The sequence below is a fragment of the Canis lupus genome, chromosome 15 (genome assembly GCF_003254725.2).
Source record: "Canis lupus dingo isolate Sandy chromosome 15, ASM325472v2, whole genome shotgun sequence".
NCBI lineage: Eukaryota > Metazoa > Chordata > Mammalia > Carnivora > Canidae > Canis > Canis lupus.
Window position 1 is genome coordinate 1,917,609 of NC_064257.1, and position 24,899 is coordinate 1,942,507.

Sequence of the window (24,899 nt, forward strand, 5' to 3'; positions counted from 1 at the left end):
TAGTTCCCCTAGCCCTTTGCTCCCGCCAGTAAATCTTCACTGATTGATTGAATAGAATTGGACTGTCATTCAATAACCATAATTGATGTATACCAAAGGCCGGGCCTATTCTAAGAGTTGAGGTTACAGAGACAAGTAAGACAAGAAAAGGACATGAAAAAATCTAAAGCACATGGGCTTTAGAATCAAAAAGTTTGATTCAAAGCCAGACACCATTACTTATCAGTTCTATGACCTTGAACAAGTAATTTAACTTCTCTGACCTCAGATTCTGCAGCTAAATGGGGAATAACAGTGTACACTTCCTAAGCGCTGCAGTGTGGGTTACGTGAGAGGATATAGGCTCCTGGCCCATGGCAGGTGCTGTGTCCCTGCCCGACCCACGGAGAATCACTCGCCACGTGGTGATACTTACCCTCTGTGACAAGTGCTGTAACAGATCGGAAGTGCTGGGAGAGCAGAGTGAGTGGAGGGACTTGTTCTATTATACAGAAAAGGAGGAAGAGGGGCGCCTGGGTGGCTCAGTGGTTGAGCATCTGCCTTCAGCTTAGGTATTGATCCCGGGGTCCTGGGATCGAGTCCCACATCAGGCTCCCTGCATGAAGCCTGCTTCTCCCTCTGCCTGTGTCTCTGCCTCTCTCTGTGTGTCTCTCATGAATAAGTAAATAAAATCTTGAAGAAGAAGAAGAAGAAGAAGAAGAAGAAGAAGAAGAAGAAGAAGAAGAAGGAGTAGGAGGAGGAGGAGGAGGAGAGGAGGAAAGGCTTCAGACAGGATGAGCAGTAATGGCCAGAAGGACCTTCCAGGCAGAGGGAACAGCAAGCACAAAGCAGGTTGTCCTAACACCTAGTCTTCATTTTGTCTGCTTCCAGACATCCAGGGCGGCATCTAGGCCCTGATGTTAATAGAGACAAGACGGCATCTTCCATCTGTGACAGATGACTGACATTTTTATTTCTTTGTCACACTGGAGAAAGTGCCTTCTCTCTCAACCAGAAATATGAAATAATCCAATTTGCAGCTGAGTTAGTGCTGAGAATTGAAATGCACTGAATTCTAAAGTTTCTGATTCTAAGAAGAATGTCAAATGAGTCTCATTCCCAATCACACGTATGAGATACATCTTAAAATATGTTTTACAGAGTGTGATGCTATTAAATTGAGACATATTATGACCTGTGGGGGAGGTCGTTGCTGTGGGAGCTCTTAGAACCGTCTAACATTTTACATCTATAATTGCATGATCCTAATATCTATAACTCCCCGAATCCTAGAATGTTAGCGAGGGAGGACCCTGCAGAAGTTCAGCCTCCACATCTTCCCGATGGAGAAACTGAGGCCAAGGCATGGGGAATGAGCTGCTTAAGACCATACAGCAAAATCTGACACTGGAATGCAGGTCTGTAAACATCAAGTCTGGGCAGGGCTCTTTCTCCTCTATGATGGTTGCCTACTCCTGAGGGGCTGTTAAAAGTTTAGGGTGGGTCTTTTCAAATTGTATACTTCAGTATGTTTCGAAAAGGATTCATTTCCTTTAGGTCCAATTGGTCGTTTTTAACATGGTCAATACCAAAAGGTTTTTTCAGTCTCAAGCTCTTGACCATGCCTTTAGGACTCAGGCCCTGAAGGTGACAGGACTTACCAGTACAAAGGGATTTTAGAGGTGCATCTTGTTCAACTTCCCTTCCACCAGAGAAATAGCCTTCTTGAGCATATCCAGTAATGCTTTTACTTTTCCCAAGGGAATTTATCCCACTGGGTGGCCAGGAATCCACTTATCATTGAGCAGAGCTCTGTTTCTCCGTCCACTCCATCCATTAAGAGAAAGGGAAGGAAGGAAAGGGTGCTGACTTACTGAGCACCATTCAGGTACCAGGCATAGATGAGGGGCTTGGGTAGATGACCCCATTTGGTTCTTAACACGTCTCTCTAAAGCAGATGTGATCATCTCAATACGTGACTGGGGAAAAAAAAAACAGAAACAAAAGACAAACAGACTCATAGAGAGTTTAAATAATGTGCTCAAGTTCATTCACAATAAGTGGAAGATTCAAGCCCACATGTAACTCTTTGGAGTATCCTGTCTCCTCTGCTTTCTGTCTCTCTTCCATAAAGCCTTTCGGCCTGCCACACTACAGCATCCTTTCAAAATAAAAATCCCCTGCTTAAATGCCTTTGATGGCTCTTCAATACCCACTCGAGGTAAATAGTCCAAGCTCTTTACCTTAATATCCAAGGCCCTTGACAATCTGGTTCTTGCCGGACTTGCAGGCAAGTCTCTTCTCTCTACCCTGCCAGGGCATCTGAGGTTTGCCAATGAGGATGCCTTTCCGTCTGCACCTGCTGCCTGAACGCCCTTCCCTTCTTCCTCTGCCTAAAGCTCCACACAGATGTCACCTCCTTGGTGGGCCTTCCAGGCTCCCTGCAGAATTCATTTTTTTCTGCCTTCCCCCAGCACATCACACATGCCCGCTTTTGCACTGTTAGGTCCTGCATCGTCTAAGAAGACTCTTCAGAACAGGGATTGTATTTTACTTTGCTTTGCATTCTCAGTTTTTGACACTTAATAGTGAATACTATAAATATCTGTGGAATAGGACTGATGCTTAATCCTTTCCTGGATGTGAATCCATTACTCGAAGACCCCTCTGAGGTCTGTCTATGTCATTCTTTTCCTAGTGATTTCTTCACATCAGAGAGTCCTAGTTCCTCTAGCTGTTTCTTGCAAAGCCTGATTTCCAGGTTCTTAAGGCTCCTGGGTGACTCAGTCGGTGAAGTGGCTGCCTTCGGCTCAGGTCATGATTTCGGGGTCCTGGGATCGGGCTCCCCGCTCAGTGGGGTGTCTGCTTCTCCCTCTCCATCTGCCCCTCCTCCTGCTCCTGCTCTTTCTCTCTCTCTCTCTCTCTCTCTTTTTTTTTCTCTCTCTCTCTCTCCCTCTCAAATAAATAAATTCTTTAAAAAAGTCTGATTTCCAGAGTCTTATCATCTTGGTCATTTTCTTCTGGGTGACAATTTGTCAATATCCTTCTTTTAAAATATGATGTTTAGGACAAACAGGAGCTTAGATAAAATCTGGCTACAGCAGAACAAAGTAAGAGGATTCCTACTGTTTGATTCAGAGGTTACATTTCTTTAACCATTTCTGTTTGCCAGGCATCTCTGCCTATCTTATCTTCTTTCACTCATGCAATAATCTGGCAAGGCAGGTGCTATTTTTCCTGCCTTATAGATGAGGATATTAGCCATCTGGTAAGGTACTTTGAGAGCAAGTTAACTTAGAAGTCACATGCCCAGAGCACAAAGTGAACTTGTGGCCAACTGATAGGTTGAGCTCATTTTGACGTCAACTGCTGTCAAGTCATTTTTTTTCCTGTTAGCAGCTAGTGACAGGCTTAAGAGTAACTGAGGACAAACAGGATCCATGCCTTTAGAAGAGTGTGGAACCCCAGCACAGAGAAAAGGCAGGTTGGATTAATGACCAACTTCCTAACAATAACAGCCTTTATCTAGGACCTCAGAGAGAGTCTGGAATTTCTCAGCCACATAGCTTCCTGGAACTATTTTTATTTGGTATTTTACAGAAGGAAAAGGAGCAGAAGTGTCTTAATAAACAGTGAGATTTGGGTTCAGCACTCCTCTGCAAAGCCCTCAGACCATCAGAATCTGAGCAGCCAGTCCCAGGGTGGGGGTGGGTGGGTAGGGCCGGGGACTGTGAGTTATAGAGTAGGCAATGAGGAAGCTGCCCCTCTGGTCTATGGCCTGGGCCTGCGAGGACCCTACGCACACATCATTCCATAAATATCTACAGAGCATCATTCTGTTCTAGGTATGGTGTGAGGTGCTGGGCGTGTAATAAAGAATGCAGAGTCAGTTCCAACCTTCTGGAGCTTATCATCAGCTGGAAGACAGGTGCAGAAGCAAAGGATATGCACATGACCTAGTGATATAATGATGAAAGGATGTGCACAGGTTACTAGGAGAGCAAGAGGAGGGGTATTTATTTATTTATTATTTTTAAAGACTTTATTTATTTATTCATGAGACACACAGAGAAAGGCAGAGACACGGGCAGAGGGAGAAGCAGGCTCCATGCAGGGAGCCCAACGTGGGACTCAATCCCGGGACTCCAGGATCACGCCCTGGGCCAAAGGCAGGCGCTAAACCACTGAGCCACCCAGGGATCCCCAAGAGGAGGGGTATTTAACCTATCCTGGGCAAGGGTGGAAGACAAGGGATCAGGAGAAACTTTAGCTTCATGGATGAGCATAAGTTAACCTGGGGAGGAAGAGACAGAAGAAAGAAGAAGTTCCAGATATGAGCAGAGCCTCAGAGGCATAAAGTTCCCAGAGTGTGGAAAAAAAATTACAGGCAGCTCGGTGTTTAATTACACTTCAAGAGGCCGAGGAAGTAGACAGGATTATCAAGTGCGTGTGGCGTGTTAGGCACTGTGATAGAACACTCACATGCAAAACACATTATTTCAGATCATCAACTCAACTGTGTGACTTTGAGGGAGTGGCTGCACTTTTCTGGGCCTCATGAGTAAAATGAGGACTAGATGGATTCCAAGGTCCCACCTAATCTCAGCTCTGGCCTAACCGAGGGGAAGGCATTCTACTCTGTGGTCTGTCTACCATGTTTACAGAAATGCTAGTCAGGTTGATGGAGCATCATGGTCCCATTTCCCCAAGTTACAGGCCAAGTATTCAAGAGGAAGTAAATTCTATTAGACTTGAACATGTTTACCAAGCTTCTAATGTGTGCAGGATTCAGGAGAGAAACACACACACACACATACACACACACACACACACACACCCCAGATTAAAATCTCTATCTGGCAGGGTGGGCGATGATAAATGCCATTGACAAGGGTAGGATGGTGAGTTGTGGGGAGCTCAGGGTTGGGAGAGATCAGAGCCAGCTTGAAAGGCTGGAGCAGGGCTTCCTGGAGGAGGAGGCATTTGTGATGGGCACAGGGTGCACAAAATGTCAAGGAAGATGCTGAGCAGAGGCAGCCCAGGCGAAGGAAGCAGCAAGAGCCTGCAAACCAATCAAAAACTGTCCTGCTCCCCCCACCTGCGGCCCCACTCCCCCCTGCACGTCCTCTGCTCACCCCACACTGCCCATTCTCAGGATTCTTAGCTGACAGTTGAGACTCTCCAGAGCTGAGCCTCATTCTCTGTCCAGCCTACTGACCCACGTTGCTCCTACGTGGACCCTCTGCTCCAGCCACACACAGCTCCTCGCCATTTCTTACATGCTCCCTCACTTTTCTGTCCCTATCTCACTCTATCTTCTCCAGACAATGCTTCATTCCCCTAACACTCCCTCTTCTGCCCCTAACTTTCCTACCCGTCATTCAAGGTTCACCAAAACTACCACCTTCTCTATAAAACCCTCCCTGAATCTCTTCCAAACACCGTAACATTCTGACTGCATTTCGAGCTTCCTGCCTTGGGGCACCTGGGTGGCTCGGTCGGTTAAGCGTCTGCCTTCAGCTCAGGCCATAGTCCCCGGGTCCCCGGATGGAGCCCACATCCCCTGCATCAGGCTCCCTGCTCAGCTGGGAGCATGCTTCTCCCTCTGCCCCTCCCTCCTGCTCCTCCTCTCTCTCTATCACACTATAAATAAATAAATAAATAAATAAATAAATAAATAAATAAATAAATAAATAAAATAACTTTTGGCCTTGTATAGTAATACTTTTCCTCACAAGACTGTAAGCTCCGTGAGCAGAATGCCATGCTATGTGGGTGTCTCTCCCAAGGGTCTTGCACAGGGGCACTCAGTAACAGATGGTCAGCTGCCCGGCAAACACACAGGCTGTAAGTGAAGTGCCTCTGGGTAAACAAACCAGCCCTTGGACCTTCATCTAAGGAGAACGGGACTTCTTTCATCGCTGGCCATCTAGCATCCTCGTCCTGAACCCAGGGGAGGCATGGAGCTCACCTCTGGCTCCTGCAGCTCACTCTGTTCTCCTATCTTCATAATCGCTTCTAGGAGGTTCAGGGCTCCTGGTGAACCTGATCAGAAAATTTCCAACTGCTCCTCTGATGCCAGACTTAGTATACAGATGAGAGCTGTTGACATAATGATCTTAGGCAGCCTTGACGCAGAAAGGAGTCACTAAAGGCCGACAACCAGAGGAAGGTGTGAAAGGGCGAACATCCATATCAAGGTGGAGGCCAAGAGCCTGCTATGTCTCAGGGCCGCCCCACTCCCCAGCCCCCTCCACCCCACTTGTCTTAAGCTCCAGAAGCCATCTTTTCCTTTTCCTTCACCACTTCTCCCTTGGGGATCACTGCCACCCAAAAGTGAAAATAAAATGTTGGACTATAAAACTACTGTTTCCTTGGTTGTCAGCCCCCAAATAAACACTTTCTTGCTGTCCCTTATGGACAGCTCTGCCAAGTTTAGTCCTTAATGCTATGTATAAAACAGCAGGCCTGGGGGTTGCTAGCATTCTTTCTTGGGGAAAAAAAAAAAAAAAAAGAAAAAAATTTCCCCCTATTTTCCTCCCTCTCTGCTGCCTCAGCACTTCTGGGCTTCTGCCCCTCTTGCAATCCTTCCCAAGGGTCTGGTCTGCTCACAGCCCAAATCCACTCTCCATCGCCTCTTGGTTTTAATAACTATGTCTCCTTTTTAGAAATTCGTACATTAAACAAGGAAATCTATGATGCGCTGTGCCCTGGGATACGAAAGGGAATAAATGGGAAGCGCTCCCCTATGGACTAAGCCACTACAATATGACACACTTCATGCAGACATATTTACCAAGTGACAGCACAGAGGAGGGAGCAAGGAATTCTTCCTGAGGAGTGTCAGAGACGTTTTGACCTGGGGACAGAATAGAAGCCAGAATCCAAAAGACAGTATCTACCCTTTTCTATTTCCTTAGCAAACACAGAGGCATAGCTCCAGAAGAAGCCTCATCTGAGACATTGGAGCTGCAGGTGTGAACAAGGTTCCCGATCCCAAGAGACTTTCAGCCCGGAAAAGGAGTTTAAAAATGTACCCTAATAATGGCAAGACAGCACATATCATGCCACGGAGTTTCAGAAGAAAGCACCAGGGGAGTTCATAGAGACCGTTAAAGAGAATGCTTCTCCCTGGGTGTCGTAGGCAGAATTTTTTTAAAAAGATCTTATTTATTTATTCACGAGAGATACGGAGAGAGAAGCAGAGACACAGGCAGAGGGAGAAGTTGGCTCCATGCAGGGAGCCCGACGTGGGACTTGATCCTGGGACCCCAGGATCATGACCTGAGCTGAAGGCAGACACTCAACCATGGAGCCCCCCAGGTGTCCCTAGTAGGCAGACTTCTAAGAAGGTCTCCAAGATTCCTGGCCCCTAGTCTGTGCACCTTGCATAATCCCCAAGACAGCATATATGATGTTTTACTCTCCAGATTAGGTGTACGTGCTGTGGCATTGTTGGCCTCTACTAGAGGAATTACCGGGCTTCACCTGACCTTATTACAAGTTTTGTAAAAGCTCAGAGCTTTCTCTGACTGTTGAAGTAGGGAAAACCAGAGAGATACAAAGAGTGAGCAGGATTTGATGTGAGAGAGTCTCTGTCGATGAGATGGAAAGGGGGCCATGTGCTAAGGACCTGAAAGTCCTCAACTGCCAGCCAGCAAGGCAGTGGGGATCTCAGTTCTATAACCATAAAGAAATGAATTCGGTCAAGAGGCAGAAGGAGCTTGGAGTGGACATTTTCCTAGTCAAGTCTCCAGATAAGAAGGTAGCTGGTCAACACTAACTTTAGCTATATGATATCTGAGCCGAGAACTCAGCCATGCCTCACCAGACTTCAGAACTACAGAACTGTGAGCTGCTCAATGGTGGTGTTTTAAACTGCTAAATTTGTGGGGCACCTGGGTAGCTCAGTGATTGAGTGTCTGCGTTTGGCTCAGGTCATGGTCCAGGGGTCCTAGGATCAAGCCCTGTGTGGGGCTTCCCACAGGGAGCCTGCTTCTCCCTTTGCCTGTGTTTCTGCCCCTGTGTCTCTCATGAATAAATAAATAAAATCTTAAAATAAATAAACTGCTAAATTTGTGGTAATTTGTTATGAAGCAATAAGCACTTAACAACATTGTCTTCTTGTTGGCTGTTTATATACCAGTTTCCCCAACTGTGTGCTCCTTGGATCCAGGCCACATCTAATTATCCTCATAACCTTAGGCTACTAGTAAGACAGGTACTCCCTGAAATTCCATCAAATGAATGTTTAAAGGCGACTCGAGGATGCAGATGAGGACCTGGATGCAGATCAAGATCTGAGACACTCTGCCCACTCCCTCCTCCCAAAAGCGGGGAGACTGACGCTGGGCCCAACGCTCAGACAAAAGGAGGAGGCCCCCATTCTCTCCAGTGCTCCAAGGCCTATTCTACAGACAAACCAAGTAACTCGGCCTTAGCTATCCCAGCTGCAGCCCCAAACTTGGCTTTGGTGGACTTGTTTTCAAGGAGCACTGTTCACAGAGGCATCGTTAATCAGGAGTCCCTGTGTGACCTGAGAGTTACCATGTTCTTTTTTTTTTTTTTTTTTTAAGATTTTATTTATTTATTCATGAGAGACACACAGAGAGAGGCAGAGACACAGGCAGAGGGAGAAGCAGGCTCCACGCAGGAAGCCTGACGTGGGGGACTCGATCATGACTCCAAGATCACACCCTGGGCTGAAGGCAGGTGCTAAACTGCTGAGCCACCCAAGTGTCCCGCCATGTTCTAAATAATACCCACACCCATCTCAGCGGGGCTCTTGGGATTTCTATTTCTCGGGAGATCTCAGCTATAGGTGAAAGCCAAATAGATTTTCAATCAGCCAAAATAAAAGTAAATAAGCCCTTGAATCTCATCTATTCATTTCTTATGAAACATTATTATTCATATTAAAAAAATAACACAGTGAACACTTGTGCACCCTCCACCTTGCTTGAAAATAGTTAAAATTCACTGTGCACTCTCCCTGATAGCATTTCCACCCTCAGCCCTCTAGAGATAACCACTCCCCTGAACTTACAGTTTCCATGTTTGTCTTTATGTTTTCCTACATGTGTATGTGTGTCCCTAAACAAAACTACACTTGATCTTAGCCAAAATTGGCCGAGAAGCGATCCCTAAACAAAACTGATAATGCTTCGCTTATTTTTAAACTTTATATAAGTGGCAACATGCTGCTTATTCCTTTTTGGTTGAATGCTACTTCTAAGATATTTTCATATTATTACATGTGGCTCTAGATTGGGGTTTGGCAAATTTTTCTATATATGGCCACAGAGTCAATATGTTAGGCTTTGTAGATCATAAGGCCTATGGTAGCACAAAAAACAGCCATAGATAACCTGACTGGGTTCTAATAGACCTTTATTTTCATATAAGTTTCACATGTCATGAATATTCTTCTACTGATTTTTTCAACCATTAAAGAAGGTAAATGTTCTTACCTTCTGGGCCATATATAAACAGGAGTCAGGCCAGATTTGGCCCAAAGACCCATGATTTTCAATCCTGCTTAAAAAAAAAAAAAGATTTATTTATTTATTCATGAGAGACACAGAGAGAGGAAAGCAGAGACACAGGCAGAGGGAGAAGCAAGGTCCACACAGGAAGCCCGACGTGGGACTCGATCCCGGATTCTGAGATTATGCCCTGAGCCGTAGGCAGACGCCCAACCACTAAGCCACCCAGGTGTCCCAGCCACCCAGGCGTCCCTCAATCCTGCTTTAAATCATTCATTCTTATTGCTATGGAATAGTCTGCCTTTAAAAAAGTTACTAAATATTTAGAGGGTCAAGAAATTTAGTAGGCACTGTTTTAGATCAGACACTGGTCCTGCTCTTAAGAAATTCACTATGTAAGAGGGCAAGATAAAACATGCTAACTGATAATGAGGTAGAAAAGGTTAAAGACCCTAATAGATGTTTGAATGGCCTGCCACGGGCACTAACAGGAGTGGAGGTGGGAAAAGTCCTTTCATTTTAGTCCAGTGATTGAGAAAATGGGCTGTAGAGGTTCCTATTCTGACTCTACCCAGGCTGCCTGGGTTCCTATTCTGACTCCACCATTTACTAGCTATGTGACCTTGGACAAGTTACTTTCCCTTCTTGTGCCTTGGTTTTCTCATCTGTAAAATGCAGGTCATAGTCATGCTTACTAACTAGGTTTGTTATGAAAATTAAATTGTCACAAGAATTAATTAAGATAGTACATGTAAAGCATGTAGAAAAGTACCTGATTCAAAGTAAGCATTACATAAAATGTTGGTTTTTATTATTCAAACTGGAAGATCAGGGAAGGCTTTGTGGAGGCAGTATGAAATCAGAGTTTTCAAAGATGGGTAGAATCAGGACATATAAGAAATAGAGAGAAAGGCATTCTAGAAGACAGAGCAGTTCCTGGAAAAGCCCAGAGTCGCAAAGGACAAATGTAGAAAAGTACAAGTGAGCCAAGTAAAGCAGAATGGAGAGAAATGAATTTAGAAAGGAAAGTTATGGCCAGATCATGGAGAGCCTTGAGTTCAAGGCTAAGGCATTGGACTTTGTCCTATAGGTACTGAGGACTTACGGAGTTTTAGAAACTGGGGACTGGCATGAAGCTTGTAGGAGGTAAGTTTGGGAGAAGAGTCTGAATTAGGTTACAATTCCTAACCTAATTGGAATTTAGTCCATGGAATGGAGCCTCCACTAGGGAAAAGGCAGGGTGCTTTGGAAATGGATTGGATGCGGAGGACAGACAACAGGGAAGCATTTTAAAAAGCACTATCATGGCATTAAGACTGACTGACCGGGAGGATGGCAGTGCCATTGTCTGAAACGGGGGAACACAACTAGAAAGAGAAGGTTTAGGATGGAGAGTCATGATTTTTTTTTTTTTTTAACCCATGAAGTTTAAGGACTCTGGATGGAATTGTCTAATGGAACTGAGCTAAGAACAAAAAAGGTTGGGGTGGGGGCTGGTGACCTAGATGACATGCTCTGAGTTACTCTTTCCAACAACTTGATGTGACAGGTACATGATTATCCCCCTTCTATCCTAGAGAGGAAGAAACTGAAACCAGAGAAGTTAAGGCTAACCAACCCCACAGCTCATAATCAACCACCCCACTCTACTGCCACTGCAGCTGGCTTTCACAGGGCTTCACCCTAGGACAGTCCCTCAGACCCTTATTCAGAGATTATTTGATGCTCTGGGGAGCTTGGACTATTTACCTTCTTGGCTTTAGCAAATTAGAAGCAGGTAGGAAGGGGATGGGCATAATGACCATTATGCCCATAAGATAAGTGGCAGCTAACAACCTGAAACTTTAAGAAGCCATCATGAGAACCCCAAAGCATAGCATTCTGGGGTATTTGTTAAAGTGGAATATAATCCTTCACTCTCCAACAGCTCAAGAGGATTTCTTTGTAAAAAAAGTGCGATATTGCTACCAGAACATATAACAAATCAAGAAAATAATGAATCTATTTCTGCATACTTAGTATGGCTAGGAAGTTCCTAATACACCTTTAAAAAATTTTCATCTGGTATGGATTTTTTTTTTTTTTTAATGTTAAAGGAATAGACTCTCAGCACTGTGGGGGAACTTCTCTTCAAAAGCAGCTTTCCAGACAGCAGAGCTTTTAATTCAGTTGTTTCCCCCCTCACTACCTAAAGAGCTCTAGAGGTTTGTGGAGGATAGCCTGGGCTGTGGAGCTTTAGAGGACCCTTTGCCAGGACTCCCAGGCCTACTCAGGCTGTCTTCAGCAATTTCTTCCCTTCCTCTCATCCACCTCCCTGACAACTTGCTTCTCAAGAAAACAGGCAATAAGAAGGAAGGTGTACTGGGGTCAGAAGGAGTAGCATTCACAGAAAACATGAGCAAAATCCTCAGTACATGGGGCCCAGTGGAAATAAAGGAATAAGACACTTGCCCTGGTGCTGACCTGTCAGAGGATGAGGCTGCACCAAATTAGGAATAAAAAGACTGATGCCATCCAGTGTCCTAGCACTGTTGCTTCTCAGCCCTGCACTTTCCTTTCTCTATCCTTCTGCCTGGTATGCAGGTGCCTTGGGAACATATCCCTCAAGCCCTGGCTTGGGTCTTGAAAGCTCTTTCTGAAGAAGCTTTCAGAAAGAAAGCTGATTAAGTTACTCCCCCATTTAACACTTCAGTAGCTTCTTAATGCTCCAGCAGGGGCATTCAGAAATCTTTTGGTCTCCAGACCCCTTTCCACGCTGTAAAAATTATTGAGGATTTTGAGGGGCTTTTTTTGTTTTTATGCAGTTTGTTCCTTCTGTCAAGATTAACCACATTAGCAATTAAAACTGAGAAATTTCTAAATTTTAATTTATTTAAAAATTACAGTAATAAACTCATTACATGTTAACATAAACACATTTTTAATGAAAAAGAAATCTACATTTTCTATAACAAAATATTAATGGGAAGAGTGGCGTCTTACATTTGTGCCAATTTCTTTAACGACTGGCTTAAAAGAAGACAGCTGGATCCTAAAATCTGTTTCTGCATTTAAGTTGTTGCAATACCGTATGTCCTATATTCTTTTTTTTTTTTTTAAAGATTCTTATTTATTTATTCATGAGAGACACAGAGAGAGGGGGGCAGAGACACAGGAGGAGGGAGAAGCAGGCTCCATGCAGGGAGCCCGACATGGGACTCGATCCTGGTACTCCAGGATCACGCCCTGGGCCAAAGGCAGATGCTCAACCGCTGAGCCACCCAGGCTTCCCAGTATGTCCTATGTTGTATGGAAAACTTCACTGTACACTCGTGGGAGAATGGGTGAAAAAAAAAGAAAGAAAGAAAGAAAGAAAGAAAGAAAGCAAGCAAGCAAGCAAACCACATTTAGCATTATTCTGAAAATAATTCGGAGCTCAGTGACCCCGGGAAGGATCCGAGGGAGATCCAGGGGTCGCGGGGGACCACGCGATGAAAACCACTGGCCTACAGGGTGACTTCTAAGGTAGACAGACAAGGACATCCAAGGTCCTTCTGGACCCCCTAAACGCCTCCTCCCGGGTTCTGGCTTCCTTCAGCCGCATCACCACCCACCCGGTCCATAGGTCTCCACACTCCTGCCACGCCGCTCCCACCAGCCAGCCACACGGCGTCACGTCTTTACGCCTTTGCATCCATCCTTCTCTCTCTGCCCCCAAATCAGCCCCCACCCCCCCACCCCCACCCCGCAGGCTCCGCTAAGAGCCAACTTGACCGTGTCGGGCTCTCGGGCCTCCTTGGACCCCCGCGGAGCCGACCGCTCCCTGCGGGCGGAGCGTACGCAGGCGTCGAGGTCAGACAGGCGGCGGTCAGTCTTCCCCCCTCAGTCGTTCACTCGCCGGCGGACCCCGGGCCAGCGGTGTCCCCCTGTGCGTGGGGCCATCCGGGGCGCATGGGGGCGCATGGGGGCGGATGGGGGCGGAGGAGGCGGGGAGCGCGGCGGGGAGCGCGGCGGGGCGCCAGCGGGCGCCGGAACCACGACCCTGGGGGCCCACGCGCGCCCGCGGAGCCCTGCGGGGGCGGCGGGGCCTGCGCTGACCGAGTACAGCACGGTCACGTGACACGCGGCCCCCGGCGGGCGAGGAGCGAGGTCACTGGCTCAAGGTCATCCATCACCCGGCGGGTCAGCGGCGGGGCGGGGACCCGAGCCCCGTCAGTCGGGCTGCGGGGCCGAGACCTGAACGCTCGTGGCCCGGCCGCCTCGCCCCCGGCGGGACTCGAACCTGAGCCCTGCGCCCTCTGCCGGCCTCAGTTTACCCGCCCGGGTCGGGCCCCCGGGGGGAGGGCCGGGCCGCTCGGTGGCGCCCTCGCCGCCCCGCCCCCCGCGCGCGGGCCCAACGGCCGAGGCGCGCGCCACCCCGCGGCGGGAGGGAGGGGCGGGGCCCGGGAGCCGCCGCCGCCGCCGCCGCCGCCGCCGCCGCCGCCGCCGCCGCCGCCGCCGTCGCCGCCGCGGTCGAGCCCCCCGCCGCCCGCCCGCGCCCGCCCGCCGGCCCCGGAGCCGCCCCCGCCCGGCCGCCCGCCCGCCCCTCCGCGCGTCCGCTCGGGCTCCCTGCGCAGCGGAAACATGGCGGCGGGAAGGGAGTGAGCCGCCCCGCGCCGCCGCTGCGCCCGCAGGTAAGCGTCTCGGCCGCCGCCTCCGCTCCCCGGCGGGCGCGCGCCCTGAGGGGCCTGGGCCGGCGGGCGCCGCCCGGGGCGAGGAGGCGGCGACGGGCCCCGCGGGCCTCCGCCTCCGCCCCCGCCCTGAGGGCCCGCCGGCCGGCCGCTGCCTGTCGGGCCGGGGGCCTGGCTGCGCTCGGAGCGCGGCCCTCGGCAGCCGCCCCCGCCCCCGCCCCCGCCCCCTGCCCCCTGCCCCGGCGGCCGCGGCGCCTCAGCGGCCCTGACGCGGGGGGCGCGTGCGGAGGGGTCGCGGCGGGTCCCCGTCCGAGCGGCTGTCGGTCGGTCGGTCGGTCCGTCGCTCCGCTCGGGCGCCGAGGGCTGCCGGGGGGTCGCGGGCGGCGGGGCCGGAAACGGGCGGGGAGAGCAGGTGTGGAGCCGCGGAGCGCCGGCCCGAGGGCCCCGGGAGGGGCTGGGGGGGCGCGGGGTGAGCCCCAGAACAGCCCCTGACGGGGAGGGGCGCTCCCGCCGCGTCCCGAGGCCTCGGGGAAACACCCCCCAAAACACCCTCCCCGTTTGACGAACCCGTCCGAACACCTCGTCCAGGGATGGGAAAGCCGTTCTGTCCCAGAAATCCGGTTCCGGTTGAGGGAAACCGCGGTCCCACGTTCTAAGCGGTTCTTCTCCCTCATGGGCAGCTGTGAGGTGTCTGAGGTAGGGATCCCGTCCCCGGAGTCGTGTCTTCTCTTCAGCTAATTCCAGTTCCTTCGGGTGTTTTTAACGCGGTTTACTCCGGTCTCTCCTCTGAAGGAGCTTGCCCGCGTCCGCCTCGAAGGAGGGCTTCTCGCTGTGTGAGGAGACAAAACCTACAAGTTTCCCCAAGAAGTTCCTTGGTCCCACGGATTGACCTGCTTAAATAAAAAATAATAATAAAAAAGTATTCCCTTCCTCATTTCTTTTCTATCTTTCTTTAAAAGATTTTACCATTTGTTCATGAGAGACACGCAGAGGCAGAGACGCAGGCTCCACGCAGGGAGCCCGACGTGGGACTGGATCCCGATCCTGGGTCTCCAGGGTCACTCCCTGGGCTGAAGGCGGCGCTAAACCGTCGAACCACCCGGGCTGCCCCCCTCCCCGCCCCCCCTTCCTCATTTCTGTGCTGTAGTTTGAACTTAAAAAAAAAAAAAAAAGACCAGTGCTGTGTTCAAACGAACTAAAAAGAGATCTTGTTTTAGGAAGCTATTTGGGTTTCCCCCCTCATTAAAAATAAAAACAAACAACTGTGTCAACACTTTATCGAGAGAGCCGATGTGTATCAAAGTGTGGCAGACAGTGCAGCGCGCAAATAGGAGAGCTGATTATTTTTACCCTGAAAAAGGATTGAGACCTAGTTTGGGGCCAGACTGCAGTTCAATATTTAGTTGGAGAGGGGAATGCTTATTACATCGAACTCTTTGCTCTGTTTCTAACTGCCAGCAGAAGGCCCAAAATTACTATGAAAAAGAACATTTTCTGTTGCTCATTTACCAGCATTATTTTTTTCTTGCTTTTTCATCACTCAGCCTTGGTATGTGAGGGTTAAATTTTTAAAAGTGCCTTTTACCAGCGTCCTAACGTCCAACCCTAAGCAGCCCTGCAGGTTAGTAATTTTTAAAGTCCAGCAGAGATGTGATGGCCGTGTAGATAAAATGCCAAACTTGTGTCTGGGGACCCTGTTCAAATTCTAAGCAAACTTTCACTGTTTTTATGATGTAGGCAAGCACGTACCAGCAGTCAGAATTGGCTCTTTATCTTTGTTTTTATGTCTTTATTTTTTAAATTGGTCAGTGGTTTTGAAGTTTGTAGCACACGTCAGGTTTTGATTTCTGGTTTGTTTGTGCAAATGCTATTTCCTTTTACGTCACTTGGGTAAATTTTGTATAGAACCATTCTGTACAGAGCCATACAGGCTCAGGAAAGGCTCTGGTTCCTTCCCTTCACAGAACTTGAAGTTAATGGTTGGAAATACTGAAAACTCTATGAGAAAGAACTGGTGTGAAGATACTGCTGCAGAGTTACACTTGGCATTTACTAAACTTAGTGCTCTAAGCCTATGTATCTACTTTGCGTCTGACACTATGTTTATGACACCAGCCTTTAGCTGGGTGTACTGAGATGAGTAAATTACATTTTCAATCCTTGTGGAATTGGCAAATTAAATGCCCAAATAACTCATCTCAGAATAAAAGGTGAGAGAGATGCATTTGATGCTGTGATTGCCCCACCGTTGGGGTGTTTAGCCTAGGACTTGAGGGAAGTTTTGGAAAAGAAAGGACACCTGACCCAAAGGATAAATGGTTAAGTAGAAGCCAGGCAAGCAGAGAAGGGTAAAAAGTACGCTCGAGGAAAGGCATCAATGTGAGAAGGAAAAGGAACGGCTTGCATAGAAAACCACAAGCAGTTTGAAAGCTAAGAATATAACAGTAAAGACAGAAATGGTAAGTTATAAAGTTGCAAATAGAGGTGGAGACCATATGATAGTAGACCTTGTACTTGTATACGAGGGTGATTTTTCTTTTTTTATATCACTGGAGGTTTTTTTATCGGACGTGGTGGAATAACACTTTTAAAATGTGGTCATAGGGATGAGGAAAAAGGATTGGGGATGCCTGGGTGGCTCAGTGGTTGAGTGTCTGCCTTTGGCTCAGGTAGTGATCCCTGGGTCTTGGGATCGAGTCCCACATGGGGCTCCCCGTCCCCCGCATGGAGCCTGCTTCTCCCTCTGCCTGTGTCTCTGCCTCTCTGTCTCTCATGAATAAATAAAATCCTTAAAAAAAGAAAAAAGATTGAAGTTTTGAGAATCTGTGAGGCTTTATGATTGATTGGATGTGTAGATGAGAAGGCCAGGAGTCCAGCATGATGCTCAGATTTTGGTTTGGGTGACTAGGGGGATGGTGGTGACATTAACTGAGACAAGAAACACTGGATGATGAATTCGATTTTGGAATTTGAAGATTTTTCAGTAGCTTGAGTTAAATTAGTGAATAGATGTGGCAGAAATAAGCCAGAAAAAAGGGAGGTTGTGGTCAGAAGGTGGGATATTGGAGTTAACTTGTGTGGTGTGGAGCCCTTCCAAGTGACAGCTCGGTCTCTGTGCTGAGGTACAGCAGAGGTGAAGGTTGGTGAAACCAAGTGTGACAGCAACTGCGAGGCTGTTGTATTGAATGGGTCATCTGTGTGGATAGTGAAGTGATTTAGGGAAGAGAGGAAGATTGTGACCCAGGCGCAGTGAAGGGAAGGGATTAATCGAGAGGGTGGCGGATGACAGATGAGGAGGAGGGGTAGAGAGTGATACAGCCAGATGGTGGACACCTCAAAGGAAGAGGAGTTTTTAAAGAGTGGAAAAGTAGTGTTTTTTTACTTTCCTTCTTGGGAGCAGGATTCTGATCTCTTCAGCTTTATTTAGGACTCATATTAATCATTCTTTTTGCTCTCAAGAGTCTGTTCTTTGTCTTCAAAAGTAGGAAGGCGAATACCCTATATCAATCCTTTTTGCTGATTGTTAATGACAAAAGTCAATGGAGGTTTCCCCACTGATGATTAGTAGGTAGGTAGGAAGCAGTCAGATAAAGCAGTGAGATTATACCCATGGTTTCTGGAAAGAGCCTACATTTTGAGTTAGAAAGACCAAGATTCAAATATAGGCTCTGTCACCTACTAACTTTAGGACTATAAGCATATTGTCTAACCTGTGTGACTTGCAGTGTCCTTACCTGTAAAAAATAAATTCCTATTTCATAGGTTGTCACAAATTCTACATGAAATTATGTGTATAAAATCATTAGAAAAGCAATTTAAAGGAAATGTTCTCTTTCAGCTACGTTTAGGGGACTTATGCTCTGCTGGTGGAACTTTTCTCATGCTAATTTAAACTATAAGGCAATAAGTACTCTAAGAAAAAGCAAAGGGATACAGAGTTCCTAGGAGGGAGCCATCATTCCTCAATATCTGGAAGCAAGGTTAGGCTTCACATTAAAAATAAATTTCATTTGGGTTTTGGAGAACAAATTTCAGTAGATTAAGTAGTTAGATGGAGTTACAAAGAGGGAAAAGTGCAGGTATGTTTGTTAAAAATTGATCGTTGCCACAGATCTCAGTATTATTGTGGAAGTCAGCAATGACCGATATGACTGGAGAGATGAGCTGGGGCCATAGTATTAAAGACCTGTAACTATGGAGTTTGGACTTGGTTCTAGATAGACTAGGGAACCATAGATTGTACATTCTCTTTCCCCTACCTCAGTTTCCTATCTAAAATTTATAGTTTCAGAAACTTGGGATTTTTATTTGAAGTAAAACAAGTAGGAAATTCCACATTTGAAAATAAGTTCATATGTAGGCCAGTTTTAGCTTCAAAAAATAACTCTTCAGATTTGTTTTTATTTTTTTTAAAGATTGTTAAAATTTATTCATGAGACACACACACACACACACACACACACAGAGAGAGAGGCAGAGGGAGAAGCAGGCTCCATGCAGGGAACCGACGCAGGACTTGATTGCGGGTCTCCAGGACCACACCCTGGGCGGAAGGCGACGCCAAACGGCTGAGCCACCCGGGCTGCCCCAGATTTTATAGTTGTAGCTTAATGCCTGAGATAACCTTGTTTGGTGTAGGCATAATGGAGTTAAGAAACATATAAGCCCTTATTGGTAGAAAGTGACTAAGGATGCTCTGATTTCAAAATGTCTTTTTTTATGCAAAATATCACTAAATATTAATTGTACAACCCTGGGCAGGTCACTTTGCCTCTCTGGTCCTCAGTTCCTGGATTTTTGTTAGGTATGAGGTTTAACTAAGATGGGAAGTGTAAAGCACTTTACATAATGTCAGTTACATAATAGGCACTCAGATGTTGCCCCTCCCCTCAAACCATTGCCAAGGTCTTAGTGCTAACTCCCTTGCCACCAGGGCACTGCTAGAACTAATTATTTTGATAACCTTATGGCCATATAAAGCCAGCAAGTCTTCTCATCTGTTATCTTTGTCCTATCCCTTCCACTCACTTGTCTTCTGTACTGCTTTTCCTGTGCTGCCTCGGCTTCCTCCTCCTCTCTCCCAACCCTGCTTCCCTGCTTGTTTGTTCCCTCTCATACCTTTCCATTTGCTCTCTCAAACCCCTCCTTCCTACCCTGTTACCCATCTTACTAGGTTTCTTGTGTGTTCTGGCCTTAAATGGAAGTCAGGCCTCTCATCTGAGGAGTCATGGAGAACACTGTCACTTGCACTGTAATTCTTTTAAAAGGGGGCAGTGCATTCTCCCACACTGTACAAAATGAGAGAGACAAGGATGACTGTGGTTTTCTGTGCACCACTATTAACTGACCATTACTTGTCCATCCTCTTAAAATCCCTGTGCTCTGTGGTGCACAGGGGCTATATGGTAACTCTTGTCATCTTGTATGTAGATCTTCTCCATCACTTAGGACCTAGCTGGTACAGTCTTCCTCTCCACCTCAGGTTCCATCCTCACCCTGAGTGACTTCAGTATTCACACAGATTATTATTACTCTATCACAATAGCTTCTTCAACTCAAGTGACCATGTTTTTAGCTTATCAACTCTCATAGTCACACCATGAGCCTTATCACCCAGAGATGGCCCGCCTCTGAAGCTATAAATGAAGACATGCAGCTTTGTTCACAGTGCCTCTGCCTGACCTTGGCTATCCCCACCAGCTCTGTTTGTTCTCATTGAGGCCTATCTTCACTTCCTTCCCTATCCAGCTTAACTTCCTCAGTCTATAATTTAGTTCATTCACTTTCTTGCCATCAGTCCTCTATTCCCTTGCTCTACTGTTCTTCTGTCCTTCTCTGGGCAAAATCTCAAACCTTGTTGAATTGAACCTCTTTCTTCTTAGCAGTAGTTACAGCTCTGAGGCCTACTGGAGAAAATCACACACTTATACAGATTATTGCCATTGGGCCATTCAATACCTAGTTATTTCTTTGCCTGGTCTCTATGAGATCTTACGTCAAACCTGTTTCTTAAAACCATACCTTTGTTTTCTTGCTGCTGCTTCTTTCCCAAGGCTACATCTCTGACCCCTGTCTTTTCATTGCCTTCAACCTTTTTTCCCTCTTCCGGCTCTTTTCTTTGTTTATTTAAATCTCCCAAAATCTGTTTATAGATGTCTCCCATCTTCAGGTAAATCTTATAAATAAAATCTTAAGTCCATGTTTCCCTCCAGGTACCATCTAGTCACCTACCCTTAACTCAAACTTCTTGAGTTATATACATTTAATATATAAACTCTCATTTTTACCTGTTCATCAAGTTCTGGTTTCTAGTCTCTATCAGTAAGTTTCAGTTTCCTTATCTGAAGATGAGGATGATAATAATACTTATTAAGTACTATAGTACCTTAAGATTTTTGTGTTTTTTGTGTGTGTATGCGTGATTTTTTTAAGTGAGAGAATCTGTATTAAAGAGCTCTGTACAGTGTCCAGTATGTTGTAGAATGCTATATATGTTGCATTCACATGTTACTTTTGCTATTATTGCTACTTATTTAATCTTCAAAACACTCATGAGGAGACAAGTCTCCTTATTTTGCAAAGAAAGGAAACTAAGATATAAAAGTTAGAAACTAGTCCAAATCGTATAGTCTCTGAACTGTTCTCATCAGGGTCATCAGCCTTCTCCTTGTTGTTAATGCCAGGGGGAGGCAAGCATTTTCAGGACTTAATAGCAGCATTTTACATTCATGATAATTCCCTCTTCCTCAGAATGGTATTCCCACCCCCACCCCCCTTTGGCTTTGATGCACTTCAGCGCGTTGGTTCTTCCCTGGCCACTTCATCCAGTGCCATTCTCATCCCAGATGAGAGCCTCCCTTCTCTTGCCTGTCTTTGGTCCTAAGCCACCTTCTGTACATTCCCTTAGCAATCTCATCCACTCACTTGACTTATAAGTAACATCTATATGCTCATGACTCAAATTTCTATCTATAGTCAAGATAATCTCTTCTGAGTGTTAGAACGATATATTTAGCTACCTATAGTCAGCTTCACAAGTAGCTAGGTATCATACCTACTTTAAAATCACTATGTCCCATCACTACAGGTCCTAATATACTAAGTGAAAACCTTCCGACACTGAAATGGACCTAATAAAAAGATATTTCGTGAGAGATAATGCTTAAAGCAAAGTCAGTATGTCCCAGACTGAACTCAACCTTGCCACTTTTCTTGCCCCACCTCTTTTAAGAATATTTCTCTTCCACAAGAGTGAATCTGTTTTAGAGAAATTTACATTTATTCAGTAAATAGTTATTGTTGATCACTCCAAGACATTTAAGGTATAGTCCTTTCTCTCAGGGAACTCACTGTTTATAAGGGGAAGGTAAGACACATAACTAACTCTTATATGCAACTCTTTAAACACTCCAGAAGTTCAGCCGAGTGGAGGAGAAGTCACTGACTTCTGCGGTGGTCATGTAGTCTCCAGGTTCATTGCTTAAGGAAAGTTCAACATACGTAATCTGAGAATAAAGCCTGGGATGGAAAGGATGAGAACTTGGCAACAAAGTAGTTTTTGGAAAGATAAAAGTGAAAAATTTGTCCTCTCTCTTAAATCTCTGGCATATTACAAACTCCATTAAAAAAAATTCTCGTAGGCTAGATTAGTTCTAATTGTTCCTTGATAGAAAGTGTCATAGGTTGTTACCAGCAGTTTATTGGAGCCTTCTGTTGAACATACACTCTGTTAGACACTTGTGAGATTAATAGGAAATATTCAAAGGGCACCTGGATGGCTCAATTGGTTGAGCGTCCAACTCTCGATTTTGGCTCAGGTCATGATCTCAGAGTCATGAAATCAAGCCCCACGTCAGGCTGTGCACTCAGTGCAGAATCTGCTGGTCTCTCTCCCTGTGATCCTCTCCCTTACACCCTCTGCTCTCTCTCAAATAAATAAATAAATAAATAAATAAATAAATAAATAAATAAAATCTTTTAAAAATTTTAAAAAAGGAAATATTCAGTTCTGTGCAGGCATTTATAGCCTACTAGAGGAGACAAAAATGGTAGTTCTATTACAATATACTAAGTGCTATAGCAGTGGTGGGTGCTGCATGGTTGCTTTCTACGTATTTGCTATGGGCTGAATTATGTCTCCTGCACTCCCACTCCCCTCAAAATTTTTATGTTGAAGTCCTAACCTTCAGTATTTCAGAATGTGACTGTATTTGGAGATAGGGCCTTTAAAGTGGTAATTAAGATAAAATGAGGTCATATGGATGGGCCCTTATCCATTATGACTTGTGTCATAGTATAAGAAAAGAGTTTAGGACACAGACACAAAGGAAAGACCATGTGAATGAAGAGAGAGGGAGACAACAGCCGTCTATATAAGCCTAGGGGAGAGGCCTCAGAAGAAATTAACCCTGCCAACACCTCTAGCCTGTGAAACTGTGAGGAAATACACTCCTGTTGTTTCAGCCACCCAGTCTGTGGTCTTTGTTATGGCAGCCTGAGCCGACAAATACAATATCCATTCCAGAGGACTTTATATCTTGTTCTGCCTGGGAGTTTCAGGGATGATGTAGAGGACACTGGATGTGAGGAAGGTTATTATTGAAGGATGTCACATACATTTTCTTATTTAAATTGAAATGCATAATAACCCTGTTAGGTAGGATGCTAGATCATTATGAACTCTATATACTGATAAAGAACTGAGGTGCAGGTGGAGTAAATGATGTGTCCAATATCAAATGGCTAGTCAATGTCAGAACAACTCAAAACTATGTCGTCTTACTACAAATCTTGTACTTTGTCCAGAATGATTCATTGCCTCCTGTGACTTCCTTTTTAAGACCTGTGCTGTCTGGGATCCCTGGGTGGCGCAGCGGTTTGGTGCCTGCCTTTGGCCCAGGGCGCGATCCTGGAGACCCGGGATCGAATCCCACGTCGGGCTCCCAGTGCATGGAGCCTGCTTCTCCCTCTGCCTGTGTCTCTGCGTCTCTCTCTCTTTCTCTCTGTGTGACTATCATAAATAAAAAAAATAAAAAAAATAAAAAAAAAAAAAAAGACCTGTGCTGTCTGAACTTCTGTTTCTGTTGCAAGTCATCATGTATTAATTTCTGTATATTTTGAAACATTTAAGGCTGCTGCATTTGTTTTTTCTCTCTGCATCTACTGTAAATGTTACTATACTACAATTGTTAGCTATCAAAATTAAAGCATATGCATATTGTACATTCATTTTAATCACTACGTCTGTTGCTCATTGGCATATTATAACATATTTCCAAGTGTTTTCTTATTTGTTATAATTGCTTTACACTCGTGCTTGTGTAGATTTTCCTCTGGGGCATTCAAACATGATGGAAATAAAGGCTATTTTAGTCATTATGTCCTGTAAAGTATAATAGAAAACATGAGAGCCAGTATACTTGTTCTTGGAGATATTTAAGAAGGGAGCAATCATTTGTCTTAGATGATTTAGAATGTTAGACTTCCAACCTTGATATTTTAGTATGCTATTTTATCTCCAGTTACCTCCAGTTAGCAGGGACTGCCAGAAAGTCTTCAAACCAGATTAAATTTTTTTCTTTAAATATAAATGAATTTTAAATATGAATTTGGGAGTGTAAAAGTTTATTTTTTTAGTAAGAGAGAGAGAGTGCACAAGTGGGGCTGGGGAACAGCTGAGCAGGGAGCCCTATGCAGGGGCTCTGTCCCAGGGCCCTGAGATCCTGACAGGAGCTGAAGGCAGATACTTACCTGACTGAGCCACCCAGGTGCCCTGGGAGTATAAAAGTTTATAAAGCCTAATAGGCATAGACAATCATAACTCCAAATTAAGGGAATATAGAAGTTTTAAAACATCTAATTTCTTTGTATTTGTTCAGTTTTTCATTCATTCATTCATTCATTCATTCAATATTCAGCATCTACTGACTGCTAGACATAGTGCTACATACAGTAACAAAGAGGAGTGCCATATTTTTTAACACTATAATTTTTAAAATGCAAAAACAAGTCACAAAATTAAAGAATATATATGGTACATGAATCAGCCAAATATCACTATCTGTGATAATAAAGGATTCCCACAAATAGATTAGAAAAAGACAAATTCATAGAAAAATAACAAGGCATAAAGGAGGTAACCTAAATATTTATTAGCCATTGACCAATAATTAAAGGGAAATTAAAGCTCTAATGAGGGGTCATTTCATAGCTATTAGGCAAAAATTAAGAAGTCTGATAATTTCAAACACTGCTAGGATATGAAGTTAGAACTCTTGGATACTATTATGGGAATAGAAATTGTACAATCATGGCAAAGAACAATTTGAGCAGTATCTATTAAAACTAAAGTACATATAATCTATAGTCCAACAATTCTAGGTCAGTACCCTTTGGAAACTCTCCAGTGTATGTATAAAGAGACATAAAATATTCATGCAACTTTATTATAGCAAAAACTTCAGACTATTACAAATGTCTATCAATAAAAGAGAGAAAATATTACAGTATATTTACCTAATGGAAGTCTATACAATAATAAAAATGAACTAGACCTATCTAGAAACTTGGATAAATATCACAAATACAAGGTGAATAAACCAAATGGCAGAACACGTTTACATGAAGTTTAACATGCATATATTATTTAGGGAAGCATACTTAAATCATAATTGAACAATTGCATGGTCCTGATAAATATCAATTTAAGTATAGTGGGTATTTCTGAATGGCAGGTCAGGGAGAAAAGACTAAGAATAATGCTGGGAGGAGCACACAGGAGGCTTAC

At 45.3% G+C, this 24,899-nt stretch overlaps 1 protein-coding gene across 7 annotated transcripts in view; it reads left to right on the top strand.

Annotated features, from left to right (window-relative positions):
- The first annotated feature begins 13,987 nt into the window (after positions 1-13,987).
- Positions 13,988-24,899, top strand: part of SCMH1 (Scm polycomb group protein homolog 1) — a 177,597-nt gene continuing 166,685 nt past the window's right edge. For 6 of the 7 annotated variants that reach the window (XM_025419736.3, XM_049094411.1, XM_025419728.3 and 3 more), the window contains exon 1: positions 13,997-14,116. The gene's annotated coding sequence lies outside the window, so the exon portion shown is untranslated. Of the gene's footprint in view, positions 14,117-24,899 lie in introns of all 7 variants that reach the window. The other variant, XM_025419725.3, reaches the window with a different exon arrangement.